Source organism: Megalops cyprinoides, chromosome 7, assembly GCF_013368585.1.
Source record: "Megalops cyprinoides isolate fMegCyp1 chromosome 7, fMegCyp1.pri, whole genome shotgun sequence".
NCBI classification, from domain to species: Eukaryota; Metazoa; Chordata; class Actinopteri; order Elopiformes; family Megalopidae; genus Megalops; species Megalops cyprinoides.
In genome coordinates, this window is record NC_050589.1 from 28301237 (window position 1) to 28317540 (window position 16304).

The window sequence follows — 16304 nt, forward strand, 5'->3', positions numbered from 1 at the left end:
CTACATTAAAGCCCAACGCAATGAAAGTTATGCGGAATGATGACGGGCATTATCATAATTATTATTTATAGGCTTGACAGACGTCCTTGTCCGGGGCAACGTATGTTACAATTATTACTCCTTTATGCAGTCAGATGTTTACCGGAGTCATTTTGCTCAAGGATGCAACAGCCTACTTGTATCTGGGAATCAAACCTGCAACGTTGTGGCGATTGGCCTAAGCCCTGTTACTTCCCTAAGCACTGCACCACATTACTGTCATGGACTGTCTATCATGAATCTGTTGACGGATAGACAGGCAGGTAGATGGATTCATGCCGAAATTATTTATCGATCTGTTTCAGATGTACAGCTGTCTTGTTTGTATTTCTCTCAGCTGTGAGTTGTAATCAAAGAATGCTCCAGCACTCAAAAGTGAAGGAGACAAAGTGTAATGTCTTCACATTAGAGTTGTTGCAAAGCAGTACACTGCAGCTGAGTAACAGTAGCTGGAATGATGTTATTATATAACTTGAGGCATGCCATCACGGCACATCAAAGTGAGAGGGAGTTCTCCTCATTGCATTTCTGGGTTTCATACTGCGCAGTGAGGTCAATTTGTTCTATAAGGAGTCTATTAGGAGCCATAATACAAAACTGGCATCATACTGAACTCAATGGATATACAAATACTGCATGTTAAATGGAAACATCACTTGTGTTGCATGAAAATTTAGATCATAAGCACTTCTAAATGGTTTCCATCAATCAAATTTGCCTCTTGCAACAAGCCACCACAGAGCACGCTCGCATGTTTCCTGTTATCCCAGTCGCAATAGTTTTCCCCCCTGTGGCCCCCACCCAGCCAGGGGCACTGACTGAATCTTTCTTTACATTACATCACATTCCATTCCATTCCATTACATTACATTAAATCCCATGCATTTAGAAGGTGCTGACTTCCAGCACAACAGGACATAAGTGTATCCATTCAAGTTAAATGAGCAACAGTGTCAAACCAGGCTAGCAACACTCCCATACCAGTGAGTGTGGGCGTAACACCATAGGAGCCCTACCACAACTTGTGCGACCTGACTCGGCAACGGAAGCACTACGATACATCAGTCTCTAGAACACAGAATCCAAAATACTTCACAACACTAAACATAAAATAAACATCAAATCCTAGAGGGAGCAGGTGTTAGTGGACGGGGGTTGAGGCGGACCTGAGGTGGGTCTTCAGTCTGTGTTGGAAGATGGCCAGTGATTCCGCTGTCCTAACCTCCGTGGGGAGTTCATTCCACCAGAGGGACCAGTATAGAGAGCGACTGTGTCTGAGAGGAGCTTTCTTGACTGTTTACATCATGAATTATCGCCTCAATTACGGGGATGAGCCAGAGACAGTCCTGGTGCTGCCGCTGTTTTGGGGGATCGGAGACCGTCCCAATGCCTCTACCATTTCGGGGAAAGACTTTTTCCACAGTCTGCAGAAAGTTTGCAGCCTTTCGCACGACCCACTTTCTTCCCAGCTCACCCTCGCAAAGTGTTCTCCCGAAGCTCTGCGGTTCATTAACATGTTCTCATCAGGAGTAGGATCGCATTTCTGAGGTGCAAAACAGATGCAGAAAATAACCTCCCCGTCATTAGCCAGGCTGTCACCTCGTGGACAGGCGACAGAAATATCGAACGGGTGTCACTGTCAAGCAGCATTCAGTTTAAATTTTATTTTATCTTAAGGCGCGTTTTTCGTGCCTCTCTCTTTTTATTTTTTCATTTAGATCATTTGGTTTAATTATGGTATCTATATTTGTCATGTCTGCTCTTTTTGTGAAACACACTCACTTAAGGAAGTGGCTGTTTAAAGTAGGGCAGCTCTCATTACAAGCAATAGAGAAACTTCATGCCAATTTTGCACCTTATTAATCTTTTTTTTCCTCCTCATTCACACATAACTTGATGGCTTTCCACCCTGAGCTTCAAATACACCAATGAATCTAACCACGGGTTTTTCATAGTTCATTTATCCCTTTTTTTGTTAATACTGCTGTGAAGCACATTAGGACTTGTGGAATCCACACTAGCGTCAACACCATGTGTGGGTATGAATCACAATTTATATTTTACATCTGACCTGATTAAATGAAGCCTAGCGTGTTGACAGGTTATGAATGAAGCTTAATGATAGATCATTAGAAATACGTTGTCTGAAGTTGGTGGTTAGTTATTGCCTGGTGTCCTTAAATGAGTAGACACAAGGCTCACCCATATTCAGCACTGTGAGAAAACAGCTACAGTTTTGGACATTTGTTACACTTAGTGAATAAAACCATAATGTAATGGAGCAGCTTTGCGGTCAAGGATAAAACAGAGCAAAAAAAGAGGGAAGAGGAGTGGGGGTGGAAATGAAGCAGGAGAGATGGAGGGAAAGAGAGAGAGACAGAGAGAGAGAAGGAGAGAGAGAATGTGAGGGAGAAAGAGAGAGATGTAGGGGAGAGAGAATGAGAGAGAGAGAGAAAGAGAGAGAGAGGAACTGGTACTCCACTTTGAACAGACTGACGAGGGGCCTCTCGTCGTAGCGTGGGAGTGACAGTTTGCAGGCTTGCCGCAGGGGTAAGTGCAGGAGCTAAGCGGCCTCTTTTACACAGCCTCTGATTGGACAGGAGATACAACTCCCCGCGGAACACCCAATCAACTCACAGTACATGGCGCAAAGGAGCTAATGGGCAGCTCCAGTCAGAGCGTGGTGGCAGAAAATCGCCACTCTGCCTCATTGACCCGACATCTCAGACCTACCACAGTTATCAGCGAAATCTTGACTGCACAGCCAATCATGAACAAGAGGCACCACTGACAGGGCCTTCATATGCTTATCTGAACTCTGGTAATCCACACAGACCAAGCCAAAAGCACTAAATGCATCATCGTTTCCGTCATCATACATTATAAATGCCCCCACAGCAGATTTTTGGATAGGGAAATCTCAAAGATACTGTGAAGAGAGAAATGGGTGTTTTCTTTTGATATCATATCAGTATTGCTTACAAAAAGTGCACAACAAAACCACTCCTTTGTGCTTTTGGAGGCCGAATACTCCTAACTGGGACTTTGTACAATGGCGTACTGCGTATATCATGTACATATCACAACAAGATTTCAGCTGAGATAAAATGCATGAAAAGATATCAGCTACCGTGTGCCCTTATTTGACAATAAATTTTTTTTCCACATAGAGAGGATTAATGGAAACCCGGACTGATTGGTCAAGGATTCAGCCTTTATGATATATATATAACGGAATGGAAGAAAGATGCAGTTTGCCCCTGGCACTCGCAGTTCGACAACAAGCTACAAGAGTGAAGGCACAAACCTGGCCATTCTGGTCCAGTGTCCAGGCATGGTTGGCAATGAAATTATTCTCTGTTTCGCCTGAGGTAAATGATATCAGATTAGATTACATTAGACTAGACTACATTAAATTACATTGATGTCTTCACATAAGGAGTCTCCCTCCACAGCCCAGAGAGAAAGACAGTAAATGTAAAGAGGTTATAAACAGGTTGTGACATAGAGGAGGTGTGTGACCCGTTAGCAGAGTCAATTGCACAGTGTTTACAAACAACCCATTTACACTAAACCACGTAGAGATGAGGAAGACGCGGGAGGTTTCCGTGATAAATTTAAGGGCTGCTTTGCCGGTAAACCATCTGATATTTAAAAAGGCCAGAGCTGAATTTTAAATGCAGGTGAATTAATGGAGTGTGGAGAAGTAAGACGGGTATGAAGAGAGCTATGTCAGAGTCGGTTATGGGCTATAGCATAGACTTGTTTGCGCTACACCACCGCTGCCCCAGACATGATCAAACTCCCATAATGGAACCCGACACCCTGTGGGTGTGAATCATAACAGGTGCGAAGCAGCCGATTAGGACTGCCGTGCAGGTGCTTCTGGGACTCTGCTGTGACTTGGTCTTTCTAACCCTCCAGGAACAGCAGCTTCCTGCCTGTGAGAGGATCTTGGCTGTTGGCAGACATGATTTTAAATCCCTCCATGTGATCACTGTCAGGTCAGATACAAACACCTTGCACATGACTCGTCTCAGGATTTTCCAGACCCACCAAATCCTCCCAGTCTACAATGCAAGTGGGATGCTTTAGGTAACTCAGAGTATTCTACCCCATTCTACTCTAGAATGTAGAATCTGATGTATGGTAGTGTACTCGCCTTACACTGCCTAGTCAGATTACCCAAGTTAACCTGTGGTAGAGCTTAAATAGTGTTATGCTCACACTCACTGGTATGGGAGTGTTGTTAGCCGGGTCTGGCGCTGTTGTTTATTCAATTTGAATGGATTCTATTGTGCTGTAAGTTACTCTAGATAAGAGCAACTTCTAAATGATTGTAGTGTAATGCAATGCAACGTTATCTTTGATGAATGTCAAAGAAACACCCTCTAACTGTTGAGCCAATCAGAGTGCAGGTGGGGTGCCACTAGTGGACTATTTTTGCTTATTAAAAATGAAAGTTTCAGGGATTTAAATTCAGCACTGTTTGCTGTTCCACTTAAAGCCTTTTAAACGGACGGAAACCTCCCTCGTAAACACTGTCCGCCGGACGGATAAATTCGAGCGACCTCCACCCCTTCGGTTATTTCCTCCCCACCGAAAACACTTAGAATGCGATTATGACCGTTTGCCACGCCGCGCCGCGGCAGCTGATTAATTGAGTTTGTTCGGGGAGGTTTACCTCGCTTTGCGACGGTAAAAATGGCGCACGGGGGAGAGAGGGGGGAAAGGAAGACAAACCTGGGCTCGCCTGACATTTCCTGCGGAAGGAGCGAGAATAAATTAATCCTCCGATCCAGGATGCATGACTGCGCATTTATTCCAGATCATAATTTAACACTGCTTACATTTGTAAAATGCTGGCGATACTTTCATCACCGGCGCTCGGAGCAACGTTAGCTTATGAAAATGTACAGATGATTGGTGTGCGTGAAAGCAATTACTGTACAGAAAAGTCAGATAACGGAAATTGATGCGGCTTTACGCATCCCTCCTCCTTAATTAAAGAGGAAGTAGAGGAGGGCCACCAGTACGAGAGTCAAGCTCCCGTAGACAATCTAATTACTTTGTTTGTTTTCGCGTGATAATAAGAAAAAAAAACTATTCATATTCATGAGTAATAACATTGTACTTAGCCAAGTCTCAAAGTATCCTTTCCAAGAAATTATGAATAAATCATATTAACAGCATTCATGCTTGCTACTGTCTGCATCCAAATAGATGCTAAAGGGATACCAGGGGTTATTTCTGTGTTTATTTTTCACCATAGGGCAGCAGTGTCTGAATAGTTGGGCACACTGTATGCTGAGGAACAAAGTATTAAAATCTCCACCTTCAAGGTGTCATTATCTTTTGACACAACCTGTGTTCCCAGAGGCCAGTATGTGTTCAATTAAATCGGCTAACACAGCCACCTTTGGTGTTGCACACAAACTATCAATTTCACAGCATCTACCAGCCATGGGTTTCCACACTGCAGTGCTGTTGATCTGTCAGAACAGTAAACGATTCCAGTTTTATTCAAGCACTTAAAACCCTGCCAGTATCTCTTACCTCTATACTGAAGGTGTGAGGAAGAGATAGCCTTCCAGCCCTTAGCAATATTACCATGACTCACAGTCTACCCTTGTTGTGTGAATACGTGTTTGGGTTTCTGTCTTGAAAATATGATACAGAATATATTGGATTCTATGCCAAGTCATTCATTTTTCATTGTCACACGTTTGATAAGTTTTATTTTAAACGTCTTTGCGGGGGACACGCAGCATTAGAACCCCCAGGTCTTTTTCATTGAGGCAGACACCTGTTTGTACCTCTGGGACTGCCTGGGCGGGTTGAGAAGGTGTGCAGACTGATTCTGTCATGCCCCGGAGGCAAGGCTCAGTGTAATTGCTCCTTCAGCCGAGGTACTCCTCTCCCACAACGGCAGCACCACCATAGACCCACAGGGGGATCCACTTCCTGCAGCTGAACGTGAAGTGCCACAAAGCTCACTAAGCTGTTCTCAGATAAGGGGGATCCAGAGAGAGTCCCAGCACAGGTAATACCCTCACCTATGTGTCATGGTGCACAGTGAATCTCACTACTACCCCCTGGCCCTCACAGACACACACACACACGCGCACGAGCACACACACCCATCCAGCATCTCACGTCCGTTTGCCACAGACAGCCATTTTGACAGATATCAGTGGAGAGCAGAGAGTGGGTGGACGTAATCAATCACCTTCCAGCTTTTCCCCCCTGTCCCCCATTGGTTACGCTTCCCAGAGCACAAGCGTACGCCCCAAACCCACTCATGGAGGCATCTATCAGCATCCGCACGTTCCCACCTAACACCCGGGTCTGGCCAGTGCATCCATCTCTTTCACAAGCAGGCCCAGCATTACCCACAGGCTTCTCCAATCCCGTCTCCACCCGCCATACCCCCCCCCATTCCCACCCCGACCTGCCACTCTCCACCTCTCCCCTCTCACCGGCTGAAATCTAATTAAGTGCTTCAGAGACGTGAAGCTCTCAAGGTGAAGCCCACAGAGAGCACGACTCTCCCTCTGATTTTCGCAAGACCGCTGTAATAAGCCCGCGTTCCTTCTCATTACTGTCATTAAGAGTGTCTCCAGCTCATAGCCGCGCACTGCTTTTCACCATTCGCGCCAATCCCAACCCGTTCGCCAGTTGACAAGCTCCTCCGAGGTGCCCTTTTCCCGTAATGATGTCCTAAAGGACATGTGCGATGGAGAGATACACATAGATGCGGGGAATGAATGAAGCCAACTTTTCCAGCATCCTCATGATTATTGCCCTCCAATCAGGTCGCACAATTACTCCGTAAAGCCAACAGTTGTATTATCGCCCAGTCATCAATATACCTACAGGCAAAAATGATTATGAAGCTGGAAATTTAACTTAATGAGCTGCCAATTATCACTTGCAGACTTCATTGCCACCTGACATTATTATCTGCCGTGAAGTTTATGAAGAGGGAATTATTCCTGGATATTTCATAAGCCGCCCAAATTGCGTTTCCTGAGACACTGCCCAGCATCAATGTCCAACCAGTTAGGGAAACAGGCACTATCGTGTCGCAGTCTGTCAGTCACATGGTGGAGCGAGCAGTAAACTTGGAGCTTCCCTCGCTAAAAGGGCAACACAGTGGAATTTCTATTCCACAGGTTTACACATTTGAGCCTGGCTGACACAACGGAAGCAGGTGTAAAGACAAAACATGCTTGTTTGTCTGGCTACAGCAACCACAGTCCATAGGCTCAGATGGATCTCAAAGCCTACAACTAGCTAGCAAGATAACCTTAGCTAAATCTCAATTACTCTAAGTTTTATAAAAGGTAAAATTGACTTTGGAAATTGAATTTAGAAAACTGCAAAACAAATAGTTTCCTCTTGTCTACATTTGTGTGTTATTTAGTACAACTTAGGTTGTGGAAGGTAATGCATAATTTTTTCAGGTTTTTTTGCAGTTTTAATGTGATAACATATTACACAGTTCATGTATTACACAAACTGATTTAAAAATATTTAAAAAATCACTACACATTTCTCAAGCATTGCTAATATGTTTTACGCCATGATAATTTGACAGACAGCTGGTATCACAAAATTGCTAATGCAATCTGACAGAGCTAGTTGCATCTCTGCACATAACAGGTGTTTTTCTTTTGACAGGGTGGTGTAAGGTTAGTGTGGTCTGGGTATCATTTTTAAATTATTCACAAAACTCAGAGAAGCCTTAAAAAGGCATCAAGTGCCAGATTCATGCAGTGGGTGTCATTTTACAGCTTTCTGTGAGCTGTGTGAGTGTTTTAGTGAGTGTTTTAATGAACCATCCATAACATGAACTGAATCCTTCATGAACAGCGGCCTGCAAGCCATATCCTGTTGGTTCTTCTGTCTCTCTGCTTCCACCACCACTTTGTGGAAACTGGATACCTTAATGCAGGACCTTTTTTCCAGTAAATCCTTGTAAAGACTGTTAAGAATAGCAAGGTATTAACTTTTTGCTTAGACCTCCATTGGTCTCTGTCCTCTACGCCCCAACCCCACACCCCGCTAAGCCCATGTGTGCCGCTCACCCCCAACCCGCTCCTCTTGTGTGAACCAATCTCGGTCTGCGGCTCAGCCTTAATTGAATCATTTGTTTTGTTTCCTGCGAGGGGCTCAGATTGCCCCTACAGCGAGACGCCCCCACAAATGCCGTAAAGGGCACTGGCCGTGCTGTCCCGGGATCCCATCAATCTGAGCTGAGGAAGCATAGGAACCTCACTGCATAAAAAAACACCCCCCTTCCCCGCCCCAGTCCTCCACTGAGAGGAGCTGTCAGGGCTCCGCCCTCCTAGCTGTGGTGTTTTTGTTTTTCCCTGTCCATGTGCTTTTTGTTTTTCCTTGTGTTCCAGCCCCGCCCCGCTCCCCCGCCTGGTCCCCGCCCACCTGATTGCCCCATTACCTTCACCTGCCTGCCTGCCCACCTGCATCCCATCTCCTCATCAGCCCAGCCCTATTTCTACCCTGCTTGTTCCTGTCTTGTTTGCCAGTTCGTCTCAGCGTTGTCATACCTGTTTCGTTCCCGCAGTTTTTTGGATGTCTGATATCTCCGTGTTTGACTCTGCCTGCACTTCGTCTTCGTTTTCTGCCTGCCGATTTGTCCCGTTGCCTGATTGTTTGCCTGCCCGGTTCCTGACCCTGCCTGCTTCTGTTACCAACCCCGCTTTTGTCCACGGACTGCCTTCCGGTTTTCGACTTTGCCTGCTTTTGTTTCGTTACTTGCCCGCCTTCATAAATAAGCCCGCCTGGAACCTGAAGCTCTCTTGGTCTGCAACTGAGTCCTTGCCTGAGCCCTTACAGGAGCGTATAACCCAAAGGTTCAACCCCTAGGTGGGACACAGCAGATTGCACTCCAGCAAGGTCTGCGACCATAATCATTTTGGTAAATATCCAGCTGTACACAGTAAATGGATAACATAAAAATGCAAGCTGCGTAATTTGCTCTTGACAAGAGCGTCTTCTAAGGAAGACTGTATAACGTAATGAGTCCTAAGTCACAAGTGACTTGTCTCGCCTGCTGTCCTTTTTGTTTCTGTTGTTTCACGCATACATATTTTGTTGTTTTGGTTCGCTCTGAAGTTTTGAGAAGGAAGAAAAATGGAAAGTGTTGACAGTGCTTCCGAGATAACTGTGGGTACCCCCTGCAGGGGAGACCTAATTGAATTCAGAACTTGAAAATGACTAAATCCCAGTGGGTGAGATTTACTCTGATGCTAACACATGATAAAGTACGACCAGCATTGATCTGCTGGTGCGTTGTGTGAAAGTATTCACTTCACAGAAATGAAGAGACGAATTGAGAACAAATTCTCTTCACGCAGAACATGGAGCCTTTTGGTTTATAAAAGTTCAACGGAGTTCAGTACTGAGGGTTTTTGTGAATGAAAAAAATGAAAAGTCATGTAAGCATCCTTAATTTCTCCTTAAGGAGAAATTTAAGATCAGAGTTTACTGTCAAAAATGTTGTTTATGAGACTAAATTGCAAGTATGAGTAGATCAAAGGAGATATATAGATAATAAATTCAAATATTATACCGAAATAAAACATGACATATTTATTTATGCATATTTAGGATGGCGTTTGGATGGAGTTTTCATCATTTCTGTATTATTATAAATCAGACTTTGGCTCAAGCCCCAGGTTTGAGGTGCATTTGGTATGTGTACCTCAACTCTTTCCCTCGGGCTCACTTTGTAATACTTATCTCCTTTATTTCCAGAGAACTTTCAAAATTAAAGCTCCAGCAAGATAACTATTTTAAAATTATAATTGAAGGTAAATTGCTGATAATGCTGCCGAAAACGCCCCCAGGTGACCTTTAAATTGTGTGGTCTCCAAGATAAGATGTTTCCAGTTGGGTCTGGCTGGTTTTACGGCTCTTGTGGAGCGCACAACAGAGCCTGCGGAGGGAGAGACAGCCACAAGGTTGTCTTTGTCTTTATCTGCTGTTGGATCGAGGCTCCACGCGTGGCAGGGTTCCCGGATTATCAAGTGAAAGCCATTTGTTTTTTCTTCTGCCACTGCAGAAAAGGTACAGCCTCCCATAATACCACTGCCCGTTTTCTCACCCCAGGCGCTGTAATTTGATGGTGTCCGTTTTTCAAAAAAACAAAAAAGAGCAAATTTGAGAAACACAAATTTCGCAGATTTAACACTTCAAGAGGTATATTTCTGTACAGTAAGCATAGGAGAGCTTCGAATCCATTAACTTCTCAGGTTGATAAAAACTCATTTCCAAAAATTCTCAACTCATGCAGTAAACAAAGTATGCTTCGTTTTGATTGGATGCAATCATTTTACATTTTGATTGCCGACAATGCAAGTCAAACCCTCCCTGTTTTGTTCTCAGACTGTACCAATGCATCTGAGGATTCAAAGTCATCTCTTGTTTAAAATCATTCATTTCAGAGGTTCATATTTTATTAACTCTAAATTGAGCGTGCCGCAATTGATTTTTTTGACATACAAAAGAGCGAATAGAAAAAAATAAATATTTTGATGCTCAGCAAAAATGCACTTGCAGCCCACGCTGTGTTCACAGAGATGATGTTGACTATCAATTATTCGCCCTTTAGCCAGCTCGTGCAACTCATGTTTCATTGAGGATTTAACCTATGTAAACCCAACCCCCTGGTAGCAATTTCTCATTAGATTACACTTACTATTGCTCAAGGGCAAATGCATCACTTCTGGCATGAACCTTGGAAAAGAGAGGAGGAGGATCAATCCGCAGCGTGAGATTATCAGAGAGCTGCGAAACCTAATAATTACACCGGAGCCTGAATGGGAAACCACCGCAGACTGTGAAAGTCAAGCTCTTTCACCCTAATGCGTCTGGGCTCAGTATCGGGTGTCGTCATAAGGAACCAAATGTCGGTTTCCACACAACAGCGGCCCGGCTGTCTGACACAGACGGTCGCCCCGCGGGCCCCAGCTCTGTCGCCCCTCCGTAACGGGCAGCCGCGTTCCGCGACAAAACTTTTGCTGCAGCCTCCCGAAACCCGCATCGCCCACCACGGTCTCCCCATTAAGGAGCCTATATTGAGCTGCGAAAAGGGCCATTGAATTTATGCAGCTTCTGAAACACTCCATAAAGGAGGCAGAGAATAGCGGGGCGACGGCCGCATGGAAATCCCCGTTTAATGTGCCTCTAATGCTTCCAGAGGAAAGTGATGAGTCACAGGCAGGGCCACTCAAATTCCATTATCCCACAGGCTTCGGCTGTTAAATGGAAAAGGTGACAGTCACCGCCAAACAGAATCTCATCACTATTAGTTTCATTTACTCCACACACACACCCATGCGCACACACACACACACACACGCACACACACACAAAAAAAACACACAACGACTGCTCTCTAAAAATACAGCCAGTTACATTACAGTGGGCTGCAGAAACGCAAAATAAAACAAACGTGAAAAAGCATTGCTTCAGTGTTTGGTTTAAAAACGGAGGGGTGGGAGTCAGGGTCAGGAGGCATTAGACCCAGAATGAGAGAAAATAGAATTAAAAATGCTAACACTGGGGAAGTGGCAGCCATGTGCATGAGCTACCATCTCTGTCTGAGCCGCAAAACGGTTCTAATACCTGATGACGCCGCGTGCGCCGTCTCATGCTCCCAGCTCACATTCTAACATTTAAGCCTCACTCGAACGATGAGATGTCTTGTTGGCTCGAAAACAGAGCGCTGACTGACAGACAAAAGCTGATTGCGCAGGTATGGAGTCATCTGGGGCTTAATACACAGAAACAGTGATGAAAGCCCCCCCCCGCCAATGTTTCGATAAGAAGTGTGGAGGCCACTATAGATAACAATGTTTATGGTAATGCCGAGACCGAGGGGAAACCGTGCTCATTCACCTGTGCAGGCATCAGGGAGCGCGCAGGGATAAACTCTGACTGCCGAGGTGAATAACAGGCTCCTTCCACGCTGCTTCCAGCCCCGCAGGCACAGCTGTAATCACTGTCAGCCCAAAAGCACTCGGCAGCCGACTCCGCGGCCGGCGGGCAAAACGGAGCGTGTCAATTGGCTCTGGGCAAAACTGGCCAACATGAGGCCGTGACGCGGTTCCCAGGCCCCCTGTCGGGCCACGACAGCGCTGGGTCCTCTGCCCGGCCGAACGTCGGCCAGCGCGCTTCTGCTGTGATTGATGAACGCCGTGCTGTAAACATCACGGGCAAACACGGATCCATTTTGTATTCATTAAACTAATGAGTAGGTGCTTGGTTTGTGAAGGTGCACGCTCGGGAATCCTATGGAAGAACAGGATTAATACACTGCGTAATTCCAGTATGATACTGGCTAATTACTGCAGACTGGCTCATTCTTCAGGAGGCTGGGGTTCTGTAGACTGACTGCTGAGAAACGTCTAGTTCCAACGGCTCCATCTCTGTGAAAGAATTATGAAAAGACTTGGTCTAGTTTATGAAGGTTGAATGCATTACGGTAAAAACAACCTCCGCGGACGGAACTATAAATATGTTTATAAGTGCATTTTAGTGAGACACAAAGTAAATATGCATGTCGAGCACAGGGGACTGCAGCCTATACATCAATGGTTATGTACGGCTTCATGAACCTATAAAACGTGTTACATTTTGCTGATTAACATTGTACCAGACCTGTCTTTTCAAACACAGGGAGCGAAAGGAAAGCGGCGGCCGTGTTTTTACATTTTGTTTCATGTTACCCTTGCAAGATTAAAACCCTGTTCGTTTCACGTTAGCGTCTGCTGACACGGCCCGTGGGTCACATGACACGAGATGCACAGCCGCAGCTTTAAAGTGCCTGCTACCGGATGGCTGTAAAAGTCAGCTCTAATTCGGAGCACAGGGGCCTCTCTGGGGCTTTCGCTTCGCTTTAGCCTGACACACGATCAGACGCCGATGCCCACGCACTTAGGGGAACACTCGGGCAAATCCCCGGCACGCGCCCGTGGCATGAGGACACGGCACCCCCGGCAGCATTGCGCCCCACCGTCACTTCCTGCCAAATAAGTATTCATGAGGAGTGAGACTACCTCCCTCCCCCACCCCACCGCTCCGCGTCTCACCAGCCGCGCTCACGATCTGGAATCTTCTGAGCCGGCCGGGCCCCCACCGTGCCAAGCCGCTCCCAAGGATACGCGGGGGAGGAGGTTCTCTGAAGGATTTCCAGCCGCCCGCCCGCCCCATTGGGCGCACCCCGCGCTGCGTTCCCGAGGTCTCTCTGCTTGCCAGCGGATAAAAGCGCGGCTGGCCCCTTGTCAGAGCACCACGAGATGAATGGCCGCGCACGATAACAGAGGGGCCTGTTAAAGTAGGCCAGATTCATTAAAGAGGCACATAAACCACACACTCCCCTTTGCAAACAGTAGTCGGAGGGGTCTGATGGATTGTGTGTAATGAGCATCTCCCATGAGTCAGAGATCAGACTCCTCCCCCCGGAGGGCTCGCCTGAGCACTCTTTGTTGTTTTTGTTGTTTGGATGTAGGTACTGTCCTTCAGAGGACGAGGCTTCAAAAAAAAAAAACATTTTTGACCAAATTCACCATCAAGCCGCGTCTGAGTAAAAAAAAATAACTGCTTCTAAATGTACTTTGTGGAATGCATCAAAGCAACAAAAAGCCATTACTCCAGTAGGTTTCCTGCACACCTGTCCACTTTCCGAAATAAAAGAAAGAGCAAGACAGAGCAGATGGTCTCCCCCTCTCCTGTATGAGAGCTCAGTGCCTGAACATCCTGTGTGGGTTATTTAAGTGCCTGATAAGACGGATCGAAGCCACGACGACAGGGCGCAGCGGGCGTTACGTTATCCACAGTCCGCGAGCGCAGCCTGGGCTTGCTGCAGGCCCATCGATCCCCGCCAGCGTGGAGGTAGCGATGGGATCCTGGCTCCTCCCCCTCCAGCCCCCACCCCCCCCTCACCCCAGAGCGCAGCTCTGAGACACGGGGGTGACGGAGATAACGACTCTCCTCTCCATTATCTTGCCCCGCCGAAGACAAAGACAAATAAGAGGGCCCTGATATCAACGAGCAAACGCGGGCCCGGGGGGACAGGATGTGAGGCATTTCCAATCTCTGCATTTCCTTAAAGTGCACACCTGTTGCCTGCGTGACAAAAGATTTAGGGCACTGAATGCAGAAAAGACACTTGCGGCAAAACCCATATGGAAATATCTCTGCCAGGCATGTTTTTTTTTTCACGGTCTAATTAATCAATCTCAAATGGGGAGTAAGACTCCACTTAATGGTGGCAACAGTTGGCAAGCACAAATTGGTCAGATTAGATGAATGGGACCAAATGCCTTGGTTATCTAATGTAATTCCATAGGTCAATGTTTACTCTTATCGGCTAGCTTGTTAATCACGCAGCATTTTATTCCTATTTGCCGCTTGTTAATCATGATTTCTGCTGATAAACTGTTGGATATATTACATGATAGTGTGGACAATGTTGCACAAACAGGTTTGGATTTTACATAAGTCAGTCATTAATAGTGTAAATTCAAAGGCCCTGTGTAACACCTGTATTGTCAGAGAAATTCCCCATTGCTCAGAATCTACAAACTGCTCTAATCCTAGCCTCCTAACACTGACATTAGCTTCATTCTCCGCATGTAAACTATCATCAGGCATATTTACCTAGCTCTGCACAACAGGTACTGTATTATGGAATAGCAATTTTCAGTATTGCAGAAAGCCATCTCATGACAAACAACTTGCTCATTAGTCTTGTCCCCATGTGTAAACTGCATATAAATGGGACTAGAGACAGCTGATAGATAGCTGCTTTTTTTCTTCAAAAATCTGAAATTTCCTCCAAAATCAAACATGTTGTAGAATCTTACCTATACCATCACCTAAGAGGAGGTAACCCAAAACAACAAAATGTAGAGATGTTCTTTCAGAAGAGAACATTTTACAGTCAGTGGAAAAAGTACAGCACATCACTGACAACTCTCAGCTCACTGAAAAGTAAAAATCTTAATTGCTGTCTTTTTTTCTGCAATTTCTCACACCCCAGAAGAAAACATGGCACGGATGTATAATTGGTGCCGCAGATCATGTCACGAGTGCAGTTTCATTAGTGATTTTGGATCTCGCTGACCCGCCATGGAATGCGCGCGCCTCTGTGAACCCCCCCTTTCCTCGGCTCCGCGGCTCTGCTTTCGGAGCCTTGAGAGCCTGAGTGTGACAGATAGCTCGCCCACACCGGATCATCCACGCTAATGGGAATGTCAGTGGGCACGCTACGCTAGGCCTCGGAACAGGGGCCAGCGGACCCCAGAAAAACCCGATGCTCTTTTCCGACTGTGATATTACTGCGTCTGCAGTTCAGACACCAGCGTCAAGGGAATCTGTGAGGGATGATAAACACGCCTGGGAAACAAAGCCCCCACCCCCCCGCCCGATGTTTGGCCAGCGTTCCTACTTTCCTTTGCACCCTGAGTTTCGGGAGGATGTGGCTCTGAGTGGCGTTGTGTGGCCGCATCCATGTCAGGCGCTCTCTCTTGTCCAACCCCGTCGATACCACAGAGGTCCACAGAGCCACCCTCAATCAAGATTCCTCTTCAGTTTCCGAGGAGACGGCCGCTACTCCTCTCTTCGGCTGGCGCTACTGCACTCTGCCAGAAATCAAAGCACTGTACAGCTCCCTCAAGGGCTCCCTCCACTGCAAACAATTATTCGCCCCTCTCGTTGCCTAAGCAACTCGCTATATCATCGGCGCTCAATTGGTCAAGAGGCATTGTCCCAAAATCCAATCAAAATGGGAAGTTGATGATAAATTTCACTTCCCAGCTTTGCGCTCCCAGCTCGCGTTCTGTGCAGGCAGGTATTCACGTTCAAATATTCAGCAGGAACAGCAGTCTGAGTGGGCATCAGGCCGACAAGCACAGTGTGTAAAAACTAATTAGATTTAGCTTCTTTTCAGTTTCATTAAAAGCCCCCGTTTGACTGATTGTTTTGACAATCACATCCAGTGGAAAAATGAGAGGAGACGCTGGTGACTGTAGGACATAACGTGGCGTCATTCTTGCTTCACTTAATGCACTCTTAACCTACTTTTTCTGGCTGTTTGTCAGCCGCGACTGCAGCGCTTGTGTTCGCGCTACTGCGGACCTCGACAGTCTGGTGGAAGAACAGCGGGCTGCATGATTCCTGCAGTCCTTTAAGAGCATGCCATGCCATCGTTTCGTGTTATTTCTGGCCCACCGCAG

The 16304-nt window shown here is 46.2% G+C and overlaps 1 protein-coding gene across 1 annotated transcript in view; it reads right to left on the reverse strand.

Annotated features, from left to right (window-relative positions):
* Window positions 1-16304, reverse strand: part of LOC118780550 (metabotropic glutamate receptor 4-like) — a 243547-nt gene that overhangs the window by 156463 nt on the left and 70780 nt on the right. The window lies entirely within an intron of this gene.